General features: G+C 36.4%; 1 pseudogene; it reads right to left on the bottom strand.

Annotated features, from left to right (window-relative positions):
- Positions 1 to 8,937: 8,937 nt before the first annotated feature.
- Positions 8,938 to 11,158, bottom strand: LOC149200342 (uncharacterized; annotated as a pseudogene).
- Between the last annotated feature and the right edge of the window lie 271 nt (positions 11,159 to 11,429).

Genomic DNA, 11,429 nt, shown 5'->3' with positions numbered 1-11,429 from the left:
TACAATTTATATGACTCCATGCCCAAGGATACACTTTCTTTGCCTTACCATCATTTCCAAAACCCTACTGAACTCATGATCTAGCCATTGTACTAAAGACACAACCAACTGCTGAGGTGACACTCGATAGTTGAATTGTAAAGGAGAGAGCCCTCTCCAGGTTTAAGGGGCTAGCCTTTGGCCCTAAAGTTAGTTTTAAAGGGTTATCTTAGGGGTTTTACCTTTACAACGAAGGGGAAAATTTGTGAGAGATAACATGACCCATGATTTAATGAGTTGTACATGTGACATGTTGGTTAGGTGGTTGTTTCTTTGAAAGTGTGGTCGATTCCACTGGATGTTGATTAGTCTATTAAAAAAATTTTAGCACTAATAATAAGGCCACTTGGCAGCCTCTCATAGGGCCACGTGGTGCCCTCTGATTGGACCACCTCACCAATCTATATTGTTAATTCAACTACCGCATTCCCTCACATGATTGGTCCACCTGCCCTCCGTACAACCCATTCAAGATATGGCATTAGCACCATGTTTGTGTACAGACTGTCACATTAGCGTCCATACCCTGCACAATCAACCCTGCAAGTTGACTCTTTTACTATTCAGCTAAAACTTCAGAACATGATAACTTGCTCATATGGCGTCACATTGAGGTGATTCAAGCATCGTTGGAATCATAACGATGATCTCTAAAATTTGGCATTGGTTTCGGGAGATTTTGAGCACTTTGATTTTTTAGCATTTTCTGGATCCCTTGGATCAAGCATGGATCTTCTACAACCTCCTATGTTTTTGGTAAGAACTTTGAAATATTCTCTTTTAAAATCAAAAATTTTCTTCAATGTAAATATTTGATTGAGTATTGGTCTAATAACCTGTGAAGTTTGTGATGCTTTTGTATTAGATCTTATAAACACGCATTGGATGAGAAGTGTTTATGCAAGGTAGGAAAAGCTACATCTTCCTAGAAAGCATGGAAAATCCTAGAAGAAAATTTTGGTTTAAAGGAAAGTGACATGCAACAACAAGTTGTGTCACAGTCTGTTTAAAAATCAACAGAGAATTTAGCCACAAATCTAAGAGTTAATGAGTAAGACTCTGGGAAGAAAATAGAAATTGGAGAATTTGTTCATATGGATGAAGAAGATGCAACAAAGATTGAAGAGAGAGAATTTTGTTAAACACACACATGGCAGCAACAACATAGGAAAGATAAACATGAGAGTGCGTTTATTATTAACAAATGATATACATTTATGGTACATGGTGTGACCGTTGGGTTCCACGTCCCAAGGTCTCTTGGACTTCCTTAGTCTATTCGGCTTCCACACTAACCCTTATAGGATTAGGCGTCCAACATTTCCTCCCTTAATCCAAAGGGTTATGTATGGGTCCAAGAAGAGAGCCATAATACAAAATGTGGAAAAATGCATGGCAGCACTAGATTGAATGTGCTCTTTGAAATGTTGGTATAAAGGGTGGTGGTTTAAGGATGAACACCAACACTGGAACGCTTAGTGCAGTTCCCAGAATTCTTCCAAGTCTGGCATGAAGCTCAAGTCTTCTTCTAGAGGAAGTGCTTTTGATGTTTTGAAGAGGGAAACCTTCAACCATGAAAGGGAGGTCTCACCCCTCATAAAAGGGAGAATCTCAACCTGAAAAAGGGAGGCCTCAACCTGTGATGGTTTAAGGATTACCACCAACTCTGGAATGCTTCATGCAATTCCTGGAACTCGTCCAAGACTGGCAAGAAGATGAAGTCTTCTGCTAGAGGAAGTGTCCCTAATTCTATTCCTGGAACTCTTCCGAAACTGGCAAGAAGCTGAACTCTTCTACTAGACGAAGTATCCCAAATTATTTGAAGAGGCATTACCAACTGAAGGCATGCTCAAGGGCATCTTTGTCTCTGGCTACAACTCTGAAACTGGTGTGGCAGGTTGTGGCTCAGGCTCGCTTGATGTGACTTTGAAGCTTGTAGATGACCATCATTTCCCCCCTGTCACATACAAGGTAAGGTGATGGAGAAAACTCAACTGCAAGACTATTCAATACTCTAGAACAAGTTCTGACATGTGACTGGAATATCTTCTTGGCTGTTGATGCCCATTTCCAAGAAGCGATCCATCCAAGATGAATCTTTGTTCTTGCAAGACGTTTGTTTCTGAAGCATTTGTGTGAAGAATGGGTGGTTTTATGACAGTGCTTACATGGATGAAGATCAAAACAGTGATCTTTCAAATGGCCAACTTAGTCACAATGTTGGCATTTCACAATCTGTTGCAATGGAAGAGGGGCAGAATCTGGAACAACTGGAGGTGAACTGTCATGAGGAGCAGGTGAACTATCATGAATGAATCCAACACTTTGAAACTGAATGGGCTTTGAGTAATCTAGAATATGAAAGGACACATCCTTGTCGTATCCAAGACCAGTTCTGTGCTTGTTATGGACAAGCTCTTCCCAAGGTCTGATGATGGGCTTGGGAAATGCAAATTGAACTTCTACATCTGCATGTAACTTTGCTGCTTTATTGGGTACTAAATATGAATGAACTATAACATTATTGACTTGCTGCTGATGGGTTGCTGTCTAAATGTTCTGAACAGAAACAGATTCAGAATGACGACTCCATTTTTTTAATTCTTCTTGCTGTAGTTGAGATTCAAGCTCCAAAAATTCTATCTTTTCTTATGTATACTGCAGACAGGTTTTAATATCACAGAGAGTGTTCTTGTTGATTTTCACTGTATCATGATCAGTAGAATGCATCAAAGTTTTCAAGAATTCTAATACTTCAGTAATTTGAGCAATATTCTCCATTGTCAAACTGATCACAACTATGAACCAATGAGTAAAAGTAAGACCCACTAACAGTACAAAAACACAACAATATCCTCTATTAATGTGCACCTATTGACCAATGTGCAACCAACAAGCACCAATTACTCTTATGTAGTAGTTGAAGTAACAAGGAATCAGTGCATATATATGTAGATTGTGTTTGTATCCCTTCGACCTCCAAATCTACAAGTTTCTTGTATTTTTCATGACACACAAGCACCACAAAATTATGTTACTTGAAAAATACTGCAAGTATACAAACTTTAAGATTTCTTGAAATGCCCTTCCATGTTTGACCGCGTACTGACTCTTTCAACTTCAACATAGCATGCCCTTTCAAGAGCCTTCCAACCATGCACAGTTTTCAAAATTACAACATATAGCTATTGCAGAAGAACTATTTAACGTTGTATTCACACCATTCACTGCAGCCACAAACAGTGGTAATGAACCAGTGCTATTAACACCAACACATGAATCAATACACAATACAAAGGGTCTGACTACTTTGACTGAACGCACAATATATAGTTTCAGAGAACGCCTAGGTCCGGCAACAGACACACAAAGAATGAGACAATGCAACATACGCTCAAATAGAGTTGGTGTGGAGCATTATATGTCGGGAGGAGGTAATTGGGGAAACGCAGTTGAAACAATACCAACAGGGAAATGTATTTGAAACAATACGATGTATATGGACAGTTTTATACTTATGGACAGTGTTTAACAACGTATATAACTGGAAAACGTTAATGTATATAACCTAGAGCAGCCTTCTTTGCAGCTGGCTTCTTTGCTGGGGCAGCTAGTTTAACAGCCTTGGATGGCTTGGCAGCAGGAGCCTTCGTAGACTTGATGGACAGAGAAGTGTGATACCAACAGCTTATCAACCAACAGTGTGAGCATTTTGGATGAATGACGACCCTCTAGTTCACTGTGGAGCAGCCTTTAATGGATACCAACATAGGACACCAGCGTAGGAGCAACGCACCAATGAAAGGATTATTCCGGGAACTGCATCAAGGGACCATCATTTTTTTCTTCTCGTTGTTCAAGTATACTATGACTGCCATTGTTAACCCAAAAATACTTCCATCAAAATCAGCAGCTGCTACTTTTGGAAAGGAATCACAGTCGTTTCAGTCACAGGCTTTGCCAAATCCATTGGAATAAACTTGAAACCCCATTGCTACATTCTAGCATCAGGCACTTCTAACACTAAGTTTTGGATCTGTTGGGAGTATCCATAGAAACACATCGTACATACAACAACCGATTCATGCCTATTTCTACTCCCACTCCTACTCCGAGCATATTATTTTTCTATCTCCTCCACAATCTGGCAAACTCAAAATCAAAATCTCAAATACACAGAACTTGTGATATCTCATTTAAACTGTGATATCATCGATTCGGGTTGGTTTGGACATCATAATCAAAATTTACAATTTTGTATGCCTGAGATTTTTGATACCATGCATCAAGATGGTTTCAACGCATATTAGAAAACAACGCAGTAATATATATCAGCATAATATGTTGAAATAATTCATGCAGGGATACAACAAAAGCAAGACAACAGACGATTTGTCTCCCTGTAATGAGCTACTCTGAAAATAGATGGAAATCTTAGCCTTGAGCTCCTTGAGCTAGTTTAAAAATTTGATTTCCTTTTGTTGTGGAGCTCATGAACCTTAATCATGGCCATTTCGATTCAAATCCTTGCACTAAAAAATGCTTCGCAAATTTAACTCTTAAATCCTCACAACGTCCATTTAAATCTGTCACAAAGCCCCAACAACCGATGTTGTTAATGTTGTATCCAGAAAACATCAAATTTCGAGTATAGAAAAGTATTTCCAGCAGTTACTGACATTCGCTTCCTCATTCCTTCTCTCAGGAAAGAGTTTACTGCACCACCAGTGTAGCTCGAATTTGCTGATACAAACGCCCAAAAAATAATGGAGAACGGGAAAGGTACAACCTCTTCCCCCAGTACAACTAATAACTCCTCTCAAGAATTTTGGATGCAAGAAGACACTGCATAAATTCTAAAATGAGTTTGAAGAAATGAGAAAGTTTCTCGAGAAATTCTCACCTTCCAAGCAACGAGGAATCTTGAGACATCAGTAGATTCCACTCAGACAATACAGGAGGCCAATACTTCTGACATTGTGAAATGCAGTGCATGCAATTTCCCCCTTGCAATTTATGACTGCTACTCCAAGCCAAGCACTAATCGCTACTGTCAAAATTTGTCTTCTGTTCAAGTTAACGTCTGTGCCTCTAGGAATTGTAGAAATGGTAAAAGGCAGCTTGGAAGTAGTCAAATTGGTGATTCAAGATTCAAGCAACACTGTAATTCTTCCAATAACTATTGTAAATCTAATAAGATCGAAGTCAGTGAAATCAGCGATGGAATATCGCTGGATACATTCAGGAAGACTTAGACTTAATAGTGTACAATGAACCTATTTCTAACAACGAATCATTCTACATTCACTATCATAGGATAGCTGACAAAATGAGTGGCATCAATGTTTTATTTTATTTTTATTTTATCCCATTCTTGACACCAGTAAGAAGAAATGATGTAACAGTTCCTTCAATTGGTAATGGTGACAGCGTGCAACAAGAATAGTAATGACGCTTCTAATACGCAGGAAGGCAAAGTGCTAAGGAGCATCAGGTATGCATGGAACGTTAAAGTTAATGAAGACCAGGCCAGCGCTATTCAAGGCAGCTCAGACCAACTGCGCAGGGAATAACAACATGCCATTTTTTTTCTTTTCTACCAAAGGCATAAACTGTGAAGAAGAAAACTACAAAGGCCACACATTATGGCTCTGATACCATGTTAAACACACACATGGCAGCAACAACATAGGAAAGATAAACATGAGAGTGTGTTTATTATTTTCAAATGATATGCATTTATAGTACATGGTGTGACCGTTGGGTTCCACATCCCAAGGTCTCTTGGACTTCCTTAGTCTATTTGGCTTCCACACTAACCCTTAGAGGATTAGGTGTCCAACAAATTTCAAGCTTTTGTGTATGCAGTAAAGAAAGAGCATATAAGTGCTTGAGAACTCCATTGTAACATGGATCATGAAGATGATGATGGTATTTTTGCCTAAGAGGTTGAAACATTTAAGTTTGAGAATGAAAGACAAAGTTTTTCATATGAAGTAATGGTTTGCACAACTAAGAGTGCATCTCTCGTGAATTCAATAACAACTGAAGAACTTGGTGAAGTTGAAATTTTTAATGAGTACATGCATGCTCAGATATCCCACCATAGAATGGATGAAAATTATGTTGATGAAATTTGTGGTCTGCTTTTTTAAATAGGGATTGATGGTGGCAATATGGAAGGTGTCATTTTTTATGAAGAATTAGAGGTTGAACTTTTCATTGTAGCAGGAAGTTATGAAGCAAAAGTTGGGACTTCTAATAAAGCAATGTGTAATCTAGAAGAAAAAGTTGGAATTGCTTATGAAGTGGTGTGTAATCTAGCAGCAACTGACGATCAAGAAAAGGATGAACTGATTCAAGAGTTTTTTTATGAGAATATCCAATAACTGACGATCAAGAAAAGGATGGAGTGATTCAACAATTTTTATGAGAATATAAAATAATTGCATAATAGTGGAAGATTGTCTGAATGCAGTTGAAGAGTCTGAGAAGAAAAAGGAAGAGATGGCAGACGTAGAGAAAAAACAAAAATCAGAGAAAGCTCTCACTGCAGTGCATAATGAAGATGTTTTTAACATTGACTTTGAGTGTGCACATAAACATGACAACAATCAAATTATAATTATAGCTAAAAGAGAAGATGAAGAAAAAAATGTAGGAAAGGACATGGAATTTTTTGAAGATGAAGAAGAAAACATTGTAATAACCTTTCAACAATGAAGTAAAAAAGAGATCAAATATTGCTATCAAGAAATATGGTAGAAAGAAGATCAGGAATATGAAACACAAGAAGCAGAGCGAAGTTCATAGTTTGAAGATGAAGAGTTGTGGTAGCAGCCCATAAGTGAACGAATCTTTGAAGAGAAAGTTGTAGAAGACATACTTAGAAAGCTTAAATTATTTTTTAGAACAAATACAAGAGAAATCAAAGGAAAATCGCGATAGCAGCAAGTGAGAAATATGGAGCTTACAACAAGAAAGTGCAACCAAGAATGAAATAGTTTTGAGGGTATGGAATTTGGAAGAAACAAAAAAAAAACCCAACATGTTAAAAGTTTAGAGTCATTGGAAGCCTAGCTAAGACTTAGACCAACATACATGTTGTTATAATTGAATCAATTTTTTATTGTAAACTTAGCATCAATAGTTGAGTCATGATTAAGTTAAGGTTGAGGTCATAAGTGAGAAGAAATGTTAAAAATAGTAACTACTCACATATGTATGCAATGCATAAAGAGATGAGTTAAGTTTAAAAAAGAAAGTAGAGTCTAATATTAGAAATTAAGTCAAGTTTGAGTTTGCATGACTTAAAATCTGGATAAATCTATATTTAATAAGTTTGGTGTTTATATACATATGATTGGGACATTGTGAAAGACAAAAAAAAAAAGAAAAAAATATGAATAGACGTTTTTAACGTGTAAGAGCAGCTTATGTATCTTGTTTATCTCTCCTCTAACCAACCAAATTTACTCATAATATTTATGAATTAACAAAATATAAAATAGGTTGATTTATCTCTAGCTCTGACCAACAAATTTACCCATAATATTTGTGAATTAACCAAATATAAAATACAGTGACATTGAAACTTTTACACTCATCACCCTACATCAATAGTTATTTCGCATAACTTCAACAATTTCATTATTCATACATCAAGAATAGATAGAGAAGGCAAATGATGAAGCAAATTCCTCACTGTCCTTTAGTGTTTGAGCTGCTACGCAACAAATAGATAGACGACGTTCCGTCTTATTCTTCTTCTCCCGTCGAAGCTGTTGAGCCAGCTTAGGAAAAGGAAGCGCTCCTTTTATATTCAGAAGATGGCCCACCTTCATCTTCACTTTCTAGCCACAAGTCGGGAAAGGAAGCGCTCCTTTTATATTAAGAAGATGGTCCACCGTCACGTTCACTCTCTGGCCACAAGTCGAAACCCCATTTGTAGCAGTCTAGGTTTGCGAGGGACCCACGTTCATTATCAAGATCTTCGGTCATTGTCTGGGCCAATGTGTCGCTCTCCTTTCTTAAATCGTTTTCAAGTATCCCCATCCACCTATAGGTGGTACTTAAGCCTTGCCATTGCCAAAAGTTTGATAAAACATTTTTTACAAAGTCCAATTACTAAACAGAGTTTGATAAATTTATCTTCACCCGCCTCTACTTCAAAGGAAACAAACATGGAGATTTCTTCGTTCTTAAACATTCATAATCTTTTATATAAAGGAAAGCGTTTGCATATAAAAAGTTATAAACATCACTATTGTTAACATTAAAGTGTAAACATACTCACCTGCTAAATGCAAATTTCGACCGATCAATTGCCCAACAGCAGCTGATGGAGTATCTCAGTATAACTACTATTGCTCCACACTTCATCCGTCTCCACAGCTCAGCCTTTTGATTAAACTGCTTACAATATTGGGCCAATCTAAACATCTCCTCTAAAACAAACAGCCACTCAATTCGGTCTGAAGAAACAGTCTCAAATCGCTCCAAAAGATCCGCAACCGCAAGAAGACCTGCAACAGCCCACTCTGCCTCTCCTATATCCTTCACCAGACTCTTAATGACGTTATGGAACTGATGTTTAGGAAGACGAGAAATGAAATATTTCTGAAAAGCATAAAAGAAAATTTTAGATTCAATGTTTGGCATAGGAGCTCCTACAATGAATTTCATGTTCCAACCAAAAAATTAATCAACGGTTGTCAAATGATGGAGAGGTTTAACACGCACAACCCAATCCTCGTTTTCTCCCTCCGACAGGAAATTTTTTAAGCTACACATCCCTCTTGAAGTCGGCCAAGTCACCCTGGGCGGTGACCTCTTTTTCCCCTCCTATGAGAAATAAGAGATGCAAAATATGATTAGGTTAATAAAAAAGGAAATGGTTCAGAAAAATAAGGATAGATGATGCCAAAGAAAGCAATCCACCTTGTTCAATTTGCAATGCTGATAAAGTTGCACTCCCCATAGCTCAGATATGTAGTCTCTCAAGGCATCGAAATAGACATCCGCATTTTGTTGCTCAACAGCTGAAGCGGACGCTGTTTGCATTTTCCTAATAAGGCTGCTGTCCTCATCATGCATTTCTTTTCCTCACCGCCTTCAACATTGAGTTTATCAATCGCTGTACTTTATCTGTCCTATCGGCTTGGTAGAAAAAGGAGTAGACGAAGAAGGTAAAGGATCCCTTTTCAGCGTAGAATAGAAGAGAATGTAAAATAGTTTTCAGTTCACACAATTGCTTGTCACTTTGGTCCATTCCCTTCATTTCCTCTTCCAAATGGTGAAGACGCATTATAAATCTCACAGTTTCCTACATTGATAAATTTAACAAAGACGTCCCTTCCATGTCAGTTGTATTTTCCAAGGGATGATAATATCCTTTGGAGGTATTTTCCAAGGGAAACCGTCTCAGTTCATGGCTAAAATGAATAAATTGAATGCTGTCCCTGAACTGCTCCATTGCACTCCGCATAAACCAGGTCATATCTTCATCACTCCCGCCAAAAAAACATATAAATTTTCCTTGAAGCATTACGCTTTTCACCTGGTCAGAAACAACAACAAAAGCAAAAATACAATTCCAAATCAATGATCAGTCATTTATTCATCATTATTTTCCCTTCCATTTACATTTATATCATGATGGCAATATATATAATAATAAAACAAAAATATATATAATAATAAAACAAATAAAATTATTTACCTGGACGGAGACACTTTCCAAGTGGTTGAAAAGGAACTCCAAAGTCGACATATTCTTTACTTGTTGCCATTCATTTTTTCTTACTTCTTCAATTTTACCCAACGTAGTAAGAGGAGCGTTTCCTCCCCATCTCACCTGATATGATTGCCTTTCTGAATAGTTAACAAAAAACCTCAAACACCTCTCCCCTATCACTCATATCCCCCGGGGATATAGGTGGTCTATAAATAGTGATTCTCCCGTTTGGATCTATGACCCAATTTATAATTGGATACCATTTTTCAGATGCATCACCCTCTTCCCATTCAGTGCACTGTTTATCCAAGAAGTACTGGACTTCCCTTGTTATTGTCGTCCATGGATTTTGGAGGACAAGCCAAGGAACTTCACTTGAAAACTGCCTATATACATCGAATACCTCACTTGGCTGCACCAGAGGAATTGAAATAATTTCAAAATTAAGTCTCTCTTTGTCCATAATGTACATCTCCTTCAAAGACGGAAGACAAATGTCATAAAATAATGAGTGGGGAGGTCTCATTTCTAAAAGAATAGTTTTGCCTTCCAATTTGTCGATTCCGCAAGTAGCCAAAACGAGCAGAACAATGTAAACGAGGCATGCAAAAATTGCAATTTAACTCATATTAGTTGGTAAATATTAATAAATATCAAAACAAATTCCAAATTTAACTTTAATTAAATTTTAAATTATTATTATTATTAATTATAAAAATAATTAATTTAATAAAAATCTTGATTATTTAAATTCACCAATTTATTATAATATTATACCATAATATATAGCTTACTAATATCACATATTTCAAAATTTAATTCATATTTATATGTTATATATTAATATGATTGTGTTTTTAATTAATAAATTTAATTAAAAAAAATTATAATAACTTTTACTGAATTAAAATTCTGAAATTACAATTACAAATAAATAAGTTTATTAATTTAAATAATTACAAAATTAATTATTAAAAATATTAAATAGCTATTAAATTTTATTATACATCTAATAATTATTAATAATAAAATTAAAATTCTAAAATTACAATTAAAATTCTAAATTACAATTAGAAAATAAACGTTTTGATTAATAACAAAATCTGCCCTACAAAATTTTCAGTTCGATGCTACAATGATGACGGCAACAAAATAAATGAGCGCAATGATTAAATAAAGTTGAAAACTGTAAAATGGAGTAAAAGGCATTCGTACATGTTGTACTGATGACTCATTCTTTTGAAACAGGAGAGTCGTTTCATCCGCTTGAGCTGCAAACAATTCTCTCAACAAGTCTATATTACCGCTCTCTTCATCCCTTTCTGCTTGACGCCGCTTCAACCGTAGGTATCTCTTACATTTACTCACCACAAATTCCTCCATTTCAGCATCTTTCAAAAGTCTCATTTATTACATCGATTTGGTGCTAAATCTATGGCAATTTTTATTTCTTATTCTATAGGGATTTTAATGCGGCTTGACATGGCGGACCGATATAAAGCGATACAACACATCGTTATTTTTTTCTCTCTCTCATCATCTAACGGGCGTGTTGTATCGCCTCATACCGGTCCCATATCAAGGTGCATTAAAATTCCTATAGAGTAAAAAATAGAAATTGCCCTAAATCTACTTTCAAGTTCACTTTTTCAAG

This window comes from Pinus tabuliformis, chromosome 2_1 (genome assembly GCF_031772625.1).
Source record: "Pinus tabuliformis cultivar Carrire ecotype Pingquan chromosome 2_1, CPIR1, whole genome shotgun sequence".
Classification (NCBI taxonomy): Eukaryota; Viridiplantae; Streptophyta; class Pinopsida; order Pinales; family Pinaceae; genus Pinus; species Pinus tabuliformis.
This window is presented reverse-complemented; position numbering and strand designations above follow the sequence as displayed.